The 13296-nt window shown below is 36.0% G+C and overlaps 1 protein-coding gene across 2 annotated transcripts in view; it reads right to left on the bottom strand.

The window, feature by feature from the left end:
• C3H4orf33 (chromosome 3 C4orf33 homolog) overlaps nucleotides 1-13296 on the bottom strand; it is a 64447-nt gene that overhangs the window by 15703 nt on the left and 35448 nt on the right. For both annotated transcript variants that reach the window (XR_006887831.1, XR_006887830.1), the window contains exon 9: nucleotides 12296-12404. The gene's annotated coding sequence lies outside the window, so the exon portion shown is untranslated. The remainder of the gene's footprint in view (nucleotides 1-12295; nucleotides 12405-13296) is intronic.

The raw sequence follows: 13296 nt of genomic DNA, 5'->3' as shown, positions 1-13296 counted from the left end.
GAATTTAGGAAAGAAAAAGCTACTCAAAGATCCTCATTGAGCTATATAAAATTATAACACTATAAAGCTTGTCCCACAGTAGAACACAGTGATCTCTGAAATTACAAGGCAGTGAATTCAGAACCATAATAAGGAAATACTACTTCATAACCTTTAGTTAACCTGTAGCTACAGTTCTATAGGAGGTCATAAAATCAAATTCTGTGGTTGGATTTAAAAGCTGGGTAATTTTATAGCCACTCATAATATCAGGGTTCAAGCTCATTGCCTCCAGAGGCTGGAATAGAATTCTTTGATCATTCATATCAGAGACTACTAGGTATGAAGGTGGGTGGTGCTATGTGTTGTGTTGAAGGTTAAATGTTGGTTCCTTGGAGTCAAATGACACTGTCTACCATGTGGGCCTCCTTCCTAACATGCATAAGAGTGGTGAAGGGGAATAGAAGCTGCAAGAAGCTGCGTTCATAAGTCAGAATTTATCCTTCTCTTATGGAGTCTTCCCATCAATTTACAGAGTCACACGCACAGTAAGCCTACGTTTTATGAAACACTGATATCAGATGGATGCTAGTATTCCCATTTCCAGGTTATTTCATCTGGAGTGATCTCCGTTTCCAAGCTGACACTTCCCTTTTCCATGATGCCCATTCTTCTCCTCTATGTGGTGCTTTAGCTAGTGAGGATGCTTCCTGTATCTATCATTCCCTTAAAAAATATAAATTACAACGCCCTCTCTATGCAAACTTTTAAATTGCTTTTTAAAATATACTGTGCTTTCACCTTTAAATATTTCTTTAAATTGCTGTTTCCTGCCTCTCTGCCCTCGCTCATTCTGCCTCCATCACTGGAAAGCCATTCTCTGCCCCTCTCACTTCAAGGATCCATTTTTTTTCCAGTTTCTTCATGAAGTGACCTCAGATCTCCTCAGATGAAAGTGATACTCCAAACTCACCCTCCCCACCCACCCTGTAGGTCCAAAATATTGCATCTGTATTTCTGTTATTCATCCATTTCTACCTTATTCTAAATGTATGCATAAATGAATATGACTTACCTCTTGCTTAGCTCTCTTGTAGAATGCAAACATCTTATAAATAGTTGCTGCACCTAAGTTATCCCTTGACTGTTTCTCAGCACCTAGCTTACCCTCTTCAATGTGCCAATTGCACAGTAAGCATTTGTGGCACTAAGGAAATAATTAAATGAATGAGGTTTGATGTTTATGTGAGTGTGTGATTCCTTGGACAATGAAGAATTACTTTGTGGCATACCTGTTACCAATACTTTTATATAATTCTTACCTCTCCTCTTCTACCTGGCAATTGTTTTCTTTCTTGGTTACTTTAGAAAATTCCAGTACTTTAAAATAATTTTCAAGAATTAATCTCTACGAAAAATGCAGTTCTTAGATCTAGTATTCATATGAAAAGAAACATGCAGTAAAAATATATAAATAAAAGAATGCTGAGACTGTCATTATTTTAAACACAGTCTTGTGGTTCTTTCTGGGTAGAGTTGAATGAAGCACCAAAAATATCATTTTGTTAACCTGCTTCTTCCATCTAGTGGCAAAAAGCAGTAAGAAACAATATCCTAGAAAAACACCATGATCAAATGGCTCTAAATGCCATTTCAGGAATTACTGACGATGAGAATCCAACATCCAAGGTTTAATTTATAAGTGTATTCCAACATCCAAGGTTTAATTTATAAGTATATAATAATTATAAAAAAATAATTCTGGCAAATTGGCAGTGTTCAGCTGAGATAATCGTGAAAGTTACTTACATTCATATGTATATTTGCATGTTTTAACAAAGACTTCTGCTACATATATAAAAGCATATATCACCCTGCATTAAATTGGGATGGATCTGTTTTGGTATATATAGTTATATTTCTGGACCAAATTGTTGGAGAACTATTTAGAATTCCATTATTTCCTCAGCTATACGCACAGGGCTACTATGCTCTTATAAGTTTCAAGAGGTACAACTGAGAGTCACTGAAATTGACCTATCCCCATTGGAATTACCAGTGAAAAAACTTTTGAAATAATAGACAGTGAAATACTTTATAACCTGAGACACGGGGTCAATTGGAGGAGGGAAAGAGGCAAAGTTTAAAGGAGGTACAAACAGCTGTTATGCTTTGTTAGAGCTGCTTCAAAGGCATTAATGAAAGACAACATGCAATGCACAGCATAATTGCACGTTCTCTGCACTCTCAAAGGCCATCAGCTTATCCCTAATACATGAGATTTGACTGCCTTTCTAACCCTTTCTGTTTGCCTCACTGCAAAAGTAATTAATGTTTTAGAAGTTAAATGTGGGTTATGCACAAACGAAAAAAAATTCTCCAAGACAGCAAGCTTTTTGCCTTCCCCTATTCAAGTGAGCCAGTTAACAATGTGTAATAGTAATATAAATTAGGAGTTGTTAAAGTTTGAAGATATAAGACTACATAAGAGAAAATGTAAACATTAGTGAATATCATGATTATTTCAAGTTCAATATTTTTTATTAAAAGAAGACTATTTGTTTGTTCCCTAATTTTCAAGAACAGAAAAACCTTGCCTTAACACCCTCAATCCCCAAAGTAAATTTAAATATAGTAGGATTGGCTGTTGGTTTTTCTCCTTTCCATAGCCACCCTCCCCGCTCAAATGAAAGCAGGCTAAAATTTTATTTTCTGCAACATAGAGCAGAGAGGGAGGAGAAATGGGGCGATGACACAGAGGAAAGGGTGAAACAAAGACGATGGGATCTTCGGGCAACTCCATCTGGGAAATCAGTGAGGCAGAAGATGGTTCCCATTTCCCCAGTATTCTTACGGCCAGTCTCCCTGGATTGGGCCAAGGAAAGGGTACCAATTAACTGAGAGATTGCTGGAGCCACTGTCACTGTTGAGATGTCCCAACAGCCACAAGATCCGAAGACTCACCCCCAATAATTATATTGACACAAACAATTGTTACTGTGTGGTGCCACAAGAGCCAGGATGGGGATGGAATCTGGTGACCCAGCAGGACTGCTAGCACCTGTGGCGGAACCTAGCCTGGTACTGGTCACTTCATTTACTTCACAATCATGTGTCCCCACATTATAGGCGATTGAACAGTGTGGGTCTCTCTTATGGTGTTATGATATGCTTTTACTAAAACGAGAGACCTGGGTATTTAAAATTTTCTTTCACAATGAACAAGTTCAGTTCCTGAGAAGCAAATTTCAGGCCAACTATATACATAGTCACTGTCATTAATATTTTATTCATTATGTTTAACAGTTCTTTGATCTTGGGAAAATTATGTAACTTCTTTGCACATCAGTTTCCTCATCCATAAAATAGGGACAATGATAATACCTATCTGATAAGGTTTTTATGAGGAACTAAATGAGAAAATGCATATAAAGTGCTTGGCAAACAATAGGTGTGCAATAGATGTGAATGTTATTATTTACAGGTTACCAAATAAATACCAAGAATTTTATAGTACATTACCCTGCATGTATTGCGGTATCCCAACACTTTTTTATTTATGCTTATAAAATAAATTTAATAGGGCTCCCTTTGGTGCAAATATTTCCTTATCACAGCTTACTTTTGTAAATAGGCATGGTGATTTCTGTAAATAACTTTCAAGCTGCCTCCAAGTCTTTGGGTAACCAATAAACAATTACAATTAAAATTATGTCAATATTTGTGTCCCGTTTTTTGGAGTTTCTTAGAAAATCTTAGCTGAAAAACTCAAGATTAATGCAAGGAAACTTAAAAATCCATAATTTAAAACAAAAAAGGCAGATGAATAATAAAAAGAAAACATATGCTAAAGAACAAAAAGTAGGAAGATAAATGATCATTAAAACTTTTAATCCTCTAAAAATAGAAACCATCATGAATTTCTAGAAGTCTTTCAGCCTATATTTTACATGCAGAGAATGAAAAAAGTCATTCTAAAGCACCCAATCAACTTTTCCGTCCCATGTGAATCTCAGTTGGAGTGAGGATATAATATCGTAAAAATTTTTTGTAAAAACATATTTAGAGAACACAGACATATTTTCCACATTTGGATAGAATGCATTCAATACTAAAAGCCTATTCAAGATTTGAAACTTAAATTCTTTGTAATTAAGGAAGAGGAAAGAAAGAAGGGACTGTTACAATTTGCACACAAATACATCTGAGTTACGATGCTCATTCATTCTTGTTTACTCTTCCGAAGCCAATTTGTTATTAGTTGATCACCTTTAACATGCAAAATATTGCTGAAGGATTCATAAGATCACAAAAAATACAAGGTAACTTTAAAACATTTTAGGCTCCTAGGTGAAAAGACTTTCTTTGTATGTCACATACTTGCTTTTTCTTTCTGAGTCTACACATAGTTTTAAATAAAATCAGGAGTAATAAATGTGCTCCAGTTTTGACTCAAACTACTGGACTTTGATGTAGAACGTTTTTACAGAAAATCAAACCTCTCTGATTTACCCACACCAATCTAGATGTCCCATGAAACACAAAGTTTGATGCTTAACATTCTTCAACAGTTCTAAATTGTTCTGCTAAGTATTCACCAGCAAAAGGACTTCTAGCATCCAGCTTTCTTTCTCATCTTTTGAAATGAAATTCTTTTAGAAGTTTCTACAGGTGCTTCTGAAAAAGTTTACTCCAACTCGATAACCATTTAAATGTAATCCTTTCACGATAAAACTTAATCTGAAACTCTAATAATTAGAGATATTTACCAGTATAACCAATATATTTCATTTCTCTATAATATCTAAAAGAAATTATACTGCACGAATTTTATTATAAACACATAGTGAAAAAGAAAAAAAATACTCAAGTGAAATTCTCATAAGACAAGAATTATGACCCTCCCTAACAAACAGTCACTTCCCTGGAGGATTAAAAAATGATAAAAATGAGTCAAATACCTGTTTGGTAAAGAGCAGCACGCAGAGCCTACACAGCATGCTGCAAGAAGAGTTAGGATCAGGATTGCCTTCATTTTTAAAAAGTGAGAACAAAAATACATTTTGTAGGGGCCGGCCCAGTGGCACAGCAGTTAAGTTGGCGCACTCCACTTTGGCAGCCTGGGGTTCACCAGTTCAGATCCTGGGCGCAGACCTACATACTGCTTATCAAGCCATGCTGTGGCAGGCGTCCCACATATAAAATAAAGGAAAGTGGGCACAGATGTTAGCTCAGGGCCAATCTTCATCAGCAAAAATATAAATAAATAAAAAAGAGGAGGAGGATTAGTAGCAGATGTTAGCTCAAGGCTAATCCTCCTAAACAAAAAAAATTCTGTACATTATTTTTAACTTTATATATCTGATCAAGGTTAAGGCATTATGTTTCATTATTTACTAGAAAGTTTATAACTAATAATATTTATTGTCCTTGGTTGCGTTCGTCTATTGATAACGGTGACAGATTAGTGTGGCAAAACATGGCCAGAACAAGGTAGCAAGGCCAATATCAAAACAGCTGAACTCTGAGAAGGCCATTTATAGTCAATACAAGTAATGCTTACTTCTTTTAAGCTTGTTTATTCTTTTAAAATATCATGAGAATGTTATTAATGGACGGAAACTATCTATCTTCTCATTATTAGCATAAGTCTAGAGGACGCATTTCAGCAACTCTTAACTTGCAATGAGCCATTAGCCTTTAGTATGACATTTGCTATATCTTCTGCACTAAAACTGGGAGCAGATCTTCATTAGCTAAATTATTTTCATTTACTCAATATTATTTCTAGGGCTCACTGGATAAAAAACATTCAGCTTATGCTGTAGGTGGGCAGGAAAATTAGGAACAAATCACATTCCCAAGAAGCTCACAATTTAGTTAGGGAGATAACCGAATAGATAAGACAAAAATGATAAAGTGCAATAAGAAAGACATGCAGAGGGAAAGTTTCACAAAATTTTTGGAAAGAGATTTTACTGGCAACAGAACACCGAAGGTTGCATAAGATGGAGGCATGTGTTAAGGAAAAGGCTTTCATTCATTCATTCACTCATGTTTGCACCAATTACTCTATTGGGACATTAATTTAGATTTGTTCACTCTGAGAGGAAGCTGAAAAAAAAAGTATGGTATGTCCTTCCCCAATAACCGGAATTTGGCTGGCTATACGGTATAGGCCTGAACTTCTTCACTCTTGCATTGTAGGGCCTAAAGCTGAAGTTCCCAGGAACCTAGAATTCAACCAACTACTCCAATTGTATTTGTGTGTGTGTGTGCCTGTGTATGGAAAGGAGATAAGGCTGCTATCATGCTAACTGACTCAAAGGAGAAGGTCAAGGGGAGTTAAGGATCATGGTCACCTTTATGGCAAATCAAGAATGGCTGATAAATCCAGCTAAAATTCAAGTCCAGCCCAATCTGAGAAGGTCTTGGAGCAACAGAGACATTCCTCAAACTGTGACAAATAAGGTACTGTTTATAACAGACCCTTTCAAAACACAAGAAACTCACAGCCAGAAGGGCTATTTGAGTATGGAAAAATCACATTGCTTCTATAAGAATACTGTTAGCCTATATCACAAAGTCATCAAAAATAAGTTTTATTTTAAGTGGGGTCCGGAGGAGAAATAAGCATTAAAATATTTACAGACTATGGTGGCACAGGGAATCCCACTAAAACCTCATGATCCAACTGCTCAGATTATGTAAGAATATCCACCTTCTAGAATATATTCAGATGTGAAGCCTTTGGGAGAAGTCAAACAGGGCAAAGACCTCTTGGATTTGGACTTGAAAACTAACTGAGGCAGCTGCTCATTAAAGCCTATTTGAAAGACAGTTGCGGGGCCGACCCGGTGGCACAGCAGTTAAGTGCACACATTCTGCTTCTGGCGGCCCGAGGTTTCCCGGTTCAGATCCAGGGTGCGGACACGGCACCGCTTTGCACGCCATGCTGTGGTAGGTGTCCCACATATAAAGTAGAGGAAGATGGGCACGAATGTTAGCTCAGGGCTAGCCTTCCCCAGCAAAAAGAGGAGGATTGGCAGCAGTTAGCTCAGGGCTAACCTTGCTCAAAAAAAAAAAAAGAAAGAAAGACAGTTGCTAGCTTGTTACCGGGTATTGGTCAAAACTGCCACCACAGAAGGGCATCAAATAATTAAGGTTAGATATCAATCATGCCTTGGATGATGTCAGAGACATTGAATAGGGAAGGGGCAGCACAGCAAAGCTGACCAAGAGGAAATGTCACATGGAAGAGTGCACTAAGATGGGAAGTTCAGGGGAGTACAAGCTCATAGAGCCAATGAGAGCCTCCAAGGATCTCCCTTCCCCACACTGCTCTGTGGTTCAAGCCCTGTGATTCTTTCCCAGCCAAGACCAAGTAGCTGCCTGGGAATTCCTGACTTGAGGGCTGTGTTACTGTTTGGAAATTGGTAGCTATGTGCCTTAGTGATAGAAAAAACCTTGAGGGGATAAAGAACAGGCAAGTCTACAAATCTGGCAGAGTAGAAGAGCTGCTAATTTAGCAGTAGGAGAAGAATTAGGCTCATGATCTCAGAGGAGCATTTGGATATTTATGGACTTTGGGCTGTAGTCAACGGCAAATGGATCCTAGATGACTAGACAATTGAAAATATCTTTATGTGACACCAATTAAGAAAGTCTCTGTGGGAATTAAGAAGAATTAAAAAGGGTCATTTGGACGTTCACCAAAAAAATCCAGTTCCCAGCTCAGAAAGGAGATTCAAATGCTAAGGCAGATGCTTAATCAGATTCCTGAGCTAGCTACCTGGGTTCTCGAAACAAGGTATGCAGGTTTAGAAACAGTACCAACCTGTGTCTTCCCTAGCAGGAGTATATGTTACACAATGACATGTAAAAACCTGTACTATAACATCTGGAACAAACCAAATGGGATCCAGAATTTATTGAACAAGGGACTCTTGCCAGGAACCCTATAATGAGGAATGTGTTATATGGATAGAAAGTCATTTCTGCTGGGAAGGTATAGAATGATCCTGTAATATTAACTCTTATATAGGGTGTCAAACACTATTTTAATCTCTCTTCTACAGCTATATAGCGTAACAAAGAATTTGTAAGTTTATTTATACAATTAAATAAAAAAGCAAGACTTATGTAAACAATGATTCCCTGGGATGCAAAAATATTTTGGGGAGCTGAATTAAATCTCCCAATAGACGTAATACTTATGGAAACTGCTTGGCCAGAGAAGGCAATGAATTTGGCCTTAGAAAAATTATATATTCAAGTAAAATGCTTCCATCAACACATGATAGAAAGGTTCAAATAACTGTGGATAGAAGAGGAAAAAGAGTAACTTAGTTGGTAAAAGAAATTTAAAAGACCTATGAAACAGTGGGGTCATTGTTAAGGTATTTTGTGAGGGAATTCTTACTCCTTACTGAAGCTGCTGCCTATAATCTGTTTCTCTCTGATTACCAAGGGAACATTCTCTGGGAAAGAAAAAAGACAGATGTCCCAGTCTTATCTTCTTGTAAACTTGCTGATAAATGACTTCTTTAGGCTAAAGATACTTGTTAGCAGGAGTGTCCTCATCTGTGGAATTCTCTTAGCAAAACTGTCCCTACAATCTATGGATTTATAAGGCATGAGTCCCCGGAAAATGCCACATAAGCCTTTCATCAATCTAAATATCAAATAGAGATGCTTTGTAACTTCAATAGCCCCCCTCTTGCTCTATGAGGTCACCCACAAACCTCACTTAAAGACCTCCTTTATTACTGGCCAGAAAAGGTGTTCAAAGCAGAAAGGAAGGACCAAGGTAGCCACTTAGCACGGACTAGATTTCTAGCTGATTCACCTGAGCATTTTGATTGTTTATATCCTTGAAATTACTCATAAATCTGGGTAAGACTCCCTTATTCATGTAAGTCTAACATGATAGTGCAATTCTTTCTGTTGACTCCAGTATGCTAACATTTATATCTAAGAAGGAAGAAGAGAATATGAGTATTTATACATATTTGCTTATACTAAAAAATAGAAGCATGAACTATAAATTTTGTTAATGGTTATCTAAAGGGAGAGGGAGATAATGAGTTAGAAGGAACTAGAATAGAGGCCAGACTTCTCTAAGTATACCCTGATTTGTAGATTTGAATTTGGAACCTCATAAATATTTTAAATTATTTTAAAAATTCCCCAAAATCAAAAGGGAAATGAAACCAATGAATCTGTGTATTGAATTTTCTGGCATAATACAGACAGAAACTACTTTTCAAGTGACTTTAAACACAGGAATTTGGCTGTATATCCCTAGTGGAATATACTCTAAAGTCAAAAAGAATAGCAAAAACAAAACTAATATAACCTTTAAACTCTTTTCAATAATCATATTGTTGTTGATAGTATTGTTTTATTCATAGTCTGTTGTGTGTTTTGTGGGAAAAAGCAAATGAGAAATTATGTTGAAATCACTGAAAACCAATTTGTCATGTTAGAAGAGAAACAGATGTAAGATGTATGACATTAAGTAGGAAGTATCAATATGAAATCATGATGTATTTTTTCTTTAAAAAGACTAGGAAAAATGCCCATCCCATTAACATTGGGCTCTCCTAATGTCCAAACAGTAGTCTCTAAATTAATCATATTCCACCAAGAGAAACCAAGACTTATTAGAGAAATGGCTAGCACTATGTCTATAGCAGGCAATGTCCAACATGAGCCTGAAACATCTTGTCATATCAGAAAGCAAATAAGCTATTGCAGACTACTAAGTTCACATCAAAAGACTAAGGAGCCAACTTAAAGTGACTCCCACTGGCCAAAGTTGGAAACGCATAGAGCATCAATGAGAAAACTGCAATGGATTGATACATATAAAGCAATTTTAAATCCTTGAGTTCAAAAAAGATACTTTAAAAAATCTCTTTGGTCAACTTTAGAGATTGCTAGAGAACCAACTTTTCAGAAAACAGCTAAATTAAAAAAAAAAAGATTCAAGCATCTATCCTGTAAAAACAGTGCCTCTTGGTACCCAAATAATTGAATTGGCGTAATTTTTTTTATAGAAGTATTCCAGCTAAGAACTATGGAAGTAATGACAAAATTGGATTATTGACATTTTACAAGCCCTAACGAATCCATGGATTTAGGCAATGCTCATCAATGGCTTCTAACATCACAAAATGGAGAAAACCAGACACTATGCATCTCCAGATAGAGGAATACAACACCATCTATGAAATATTCTTACCAAAAATTGAACCTGAATGTAATCAAGCTTCTAGATGTAATTCACATAAAATAAAGGAGACAGATGAAAGAATGGGAACATAATTATCAAAATCCAGACTGTAGAAAACTGTAATTTTCTAAAATATGAGGAAAATACCTAGACTAGTGTCATAAATCATTGACTATTTTCTCTTGTGCCAGCTTTTGTGGTTTGTCATTGTAAGATGTGTAATGCCCACAGCCATTTTGTACACAAAAAGGAAAGTTGTCTTTGGATGAAGATGACCAACAAGATGGCAAATCAAGAAAACCACATATAAATGGAGCTAGAAAACTGATGACACAGAGAGATGGTTAACCTTTACATCAAACTGCCAAAAGTTTGATACTGCCATACCTCCTTTTATTGTTTAAACTGGCTTCAGTTGAGCTTACTTTTACTTGTAACCCAAAGCATCCAAATATAGACTAGAAAGGGACCCTAAAGTGAAAAGGGACCATTTCCAACAAACGTATTTAAAATTTGAGGCTCTCTATACACAAGTCCTATCTACCTATGTAACTATCGAGCTAGCTATCATCCGGGGGATTTTTTTCAATTTATAACAAAATCAAATTGAAAAGTAAAGTAGATGGCTGTATTTCTTTCCTTGGTTTTTAAGCTGCATTAGAGACACATCTGAGTTGAGGCTCCCCTCAAAATCTTCACCAGTCACTAATCATTGAGACTCTTTTTGTTATTAGCTAGTTACTCAAAAGATATATTGTGAACAACTGAAGTGTTTAAAGTTTTTGTTCTGTAAACACTCTAAATTGATGGATTTTAAATTTTTGTGACTAGATCCAAAATAAGAACAAACTCTTGAAAGAATAGATACATTTAATAAATGTGATGCACTCTGATGTTTTCAATTCTACTTAATTGTTTGTGGGTTATAGTCCACTATATAGATTCCATAATCCGTTCCCTAATGGATTTGCAACCTGCAGTTTGAAAAGTCATTGATATAAATTACTTCATTATTTTTGAAGGAAGATGTTTTTCTCAGAAAGGAAACAAGATGCATTGCCACTGTTGCAAACAGTAAAACATTAAAGACAGGAAAGCAAACATTCACAACCTGTAGGTTTTCTGCACAAGCAGACCATACAGTCATTAGAATAAATTACTTCAGTTTCTGATATTTGGAGATAAAAGGTTATTATAGTTATTGCAAGTCACTCGAGTGTATGAAGTTTGGTTTCCAAAGTTTTTCATATCCTCTTAAATTTGCCTTTTGATCTTTGACAAAAACCGGGTTAGTAAAAGCATTTAGTATAGATGGTGCCTGGGGTTTCTTCCTCTCTAATATTCTATTGCACTACGATTCACTCCCTAATCATGATAAATCCTAAGAGACTTGCATTCAGATAAGCCACCACCAAAGTACACCTGCTGCAGTGACAATTTTCAGGTGTGACACTGCTGCAATAAATGACACCCAGAGGCGCCTGGGGAAAAAAATGTGTTTCTCTCAGCAAGCGGCTTAGGAAGAAGCGGCTTGAACACTCATCTTCTCTGTGAATGTGCTACATAAAAGTGAAGGGCTTATGAACCCTTTTTTTTCCATGTTATTTTTATTTATACAATCAAAGAGGGAAATATCTTGGTTCAATAGCTTTATTTTAGCTGAGTAATCAAGACTCAGAGAGGCGGTAGCATAGTTGACAAGCGCCCAGTCTCCAAAATCAAACTCCCTAGGTTCAAATCCACTGCTCCTTAGCTGTATGGTCTTGGGCAAGACATTTAGTCTCTGAAGGTCTCAGTTTCTTTAACTTTAAAAATAAATATTCCAAGAATATATGACTCTTTTTGAGGTTACTGTCAGAATTAAATGTTAAGTTCCTGAGTGATTCCTGAAAAATAATAAGTATTAGCGATTTTAATGAAGTGACTTTCACAAAGTCAGGCAGTTAGAAGAAAAGCTAGGACTATTGTAGGAATACAGGACACGTGGTGTTTCTATGGTATACACCAAAGCTTAATACTTGTGGTATTAATTACCTTTTTTCTTCAAGATATTTTTTCAAAACTTACTCAAAAACATACCTTTGTATTTAGCACAATTTTTACTTCTTGGAATGCTTCCATTTATAGTTTGGTTTTCTATTTCAGCACAGCTATCTCTTCAAGAGATGTACTCCAGGTACTGCAGTGCCTTAGGGAATTATTAGAAAAACAGGTTTTCAGTGTACTATTGAGTCAGAAATACTACTTAACAGATATTTCAGGTGATAGGCTGCCAAAAGAAAATTAGCTTTTACTAAACTCTACATTCTCTGTGAATTTTTTTAGTATAAAGTAAAAAACTAATATAAAAACACCAAAGATTTCTCAATAGCCAATAATGTAATCATATACTGTTATAATTCAGACCAATGGTAAAGTGAAATATCATTTGACAATATTTTCTATTTCCTCTTTAAACGACACATTAGGTTTATAAATATCAGCATAAATTTGACCCACGGATCCCATTATACAGAGAAGAATATTATAATTACTAGCTATTTATCATGAAATCATAAGGTGAAATTTGTACAGACATCTCTCACTTTTCATAGACTAAAACTTCGGTTTCCTATATTCCTCATACACATGTCATCACAGCTCTAGTGATGACTCTTTTTACTATTCCTTACATGAAAAATGATAGTTGGTGATGATAAATGATTATAATAGTCAATTGTATAAGTTCTGCTTTCATAGAACAAAACTAGGACAAGAAATGATCAGAAAATGAGTAGTGCCCAGGAATGATAATTTAACAAAAATATGCTCCCCACATATATCTTCAATTAGAAGATTTCTTATGCAGATGTCCTCATTTAAAAATGCAAATGCTACTTCTTGGACTTAAGTCCAAAAATCCATAGTGTAAATTACACTAATGTGGTAACTGAGTCAATACCTAGTAAAATCAGCACTTACAAAGTAAAATTTTGACTGTGATGAGGACTAAAGGAAGAGCTGGGGCAGGTAGAGAGAATTGGGAAGAACGGAAACTTGGGACAGACAAAAGGAAGTCGGAAGACCCTCATGTTTAGGGC

This window comes from Equus quagga, chromosome 3 (genome assembly GCF_021613505.1).
Source record: "Equus quagga isolate Etosha38 chromosome 3, UCLA_HA_Equagga_1.0, whole genome shotgun sequence".
Taxonomy (NCBI): domain Eukaryota; kingdom Metazoa; phylum Chordata; class Mammalia; order Perissodactyla; family Equidae; genus Equus; species Equus quagga.
Note: the sequence above shows the minus strand (reverse complement) of the source record. Positions and strands in the feature narration are given on the sequence as shown.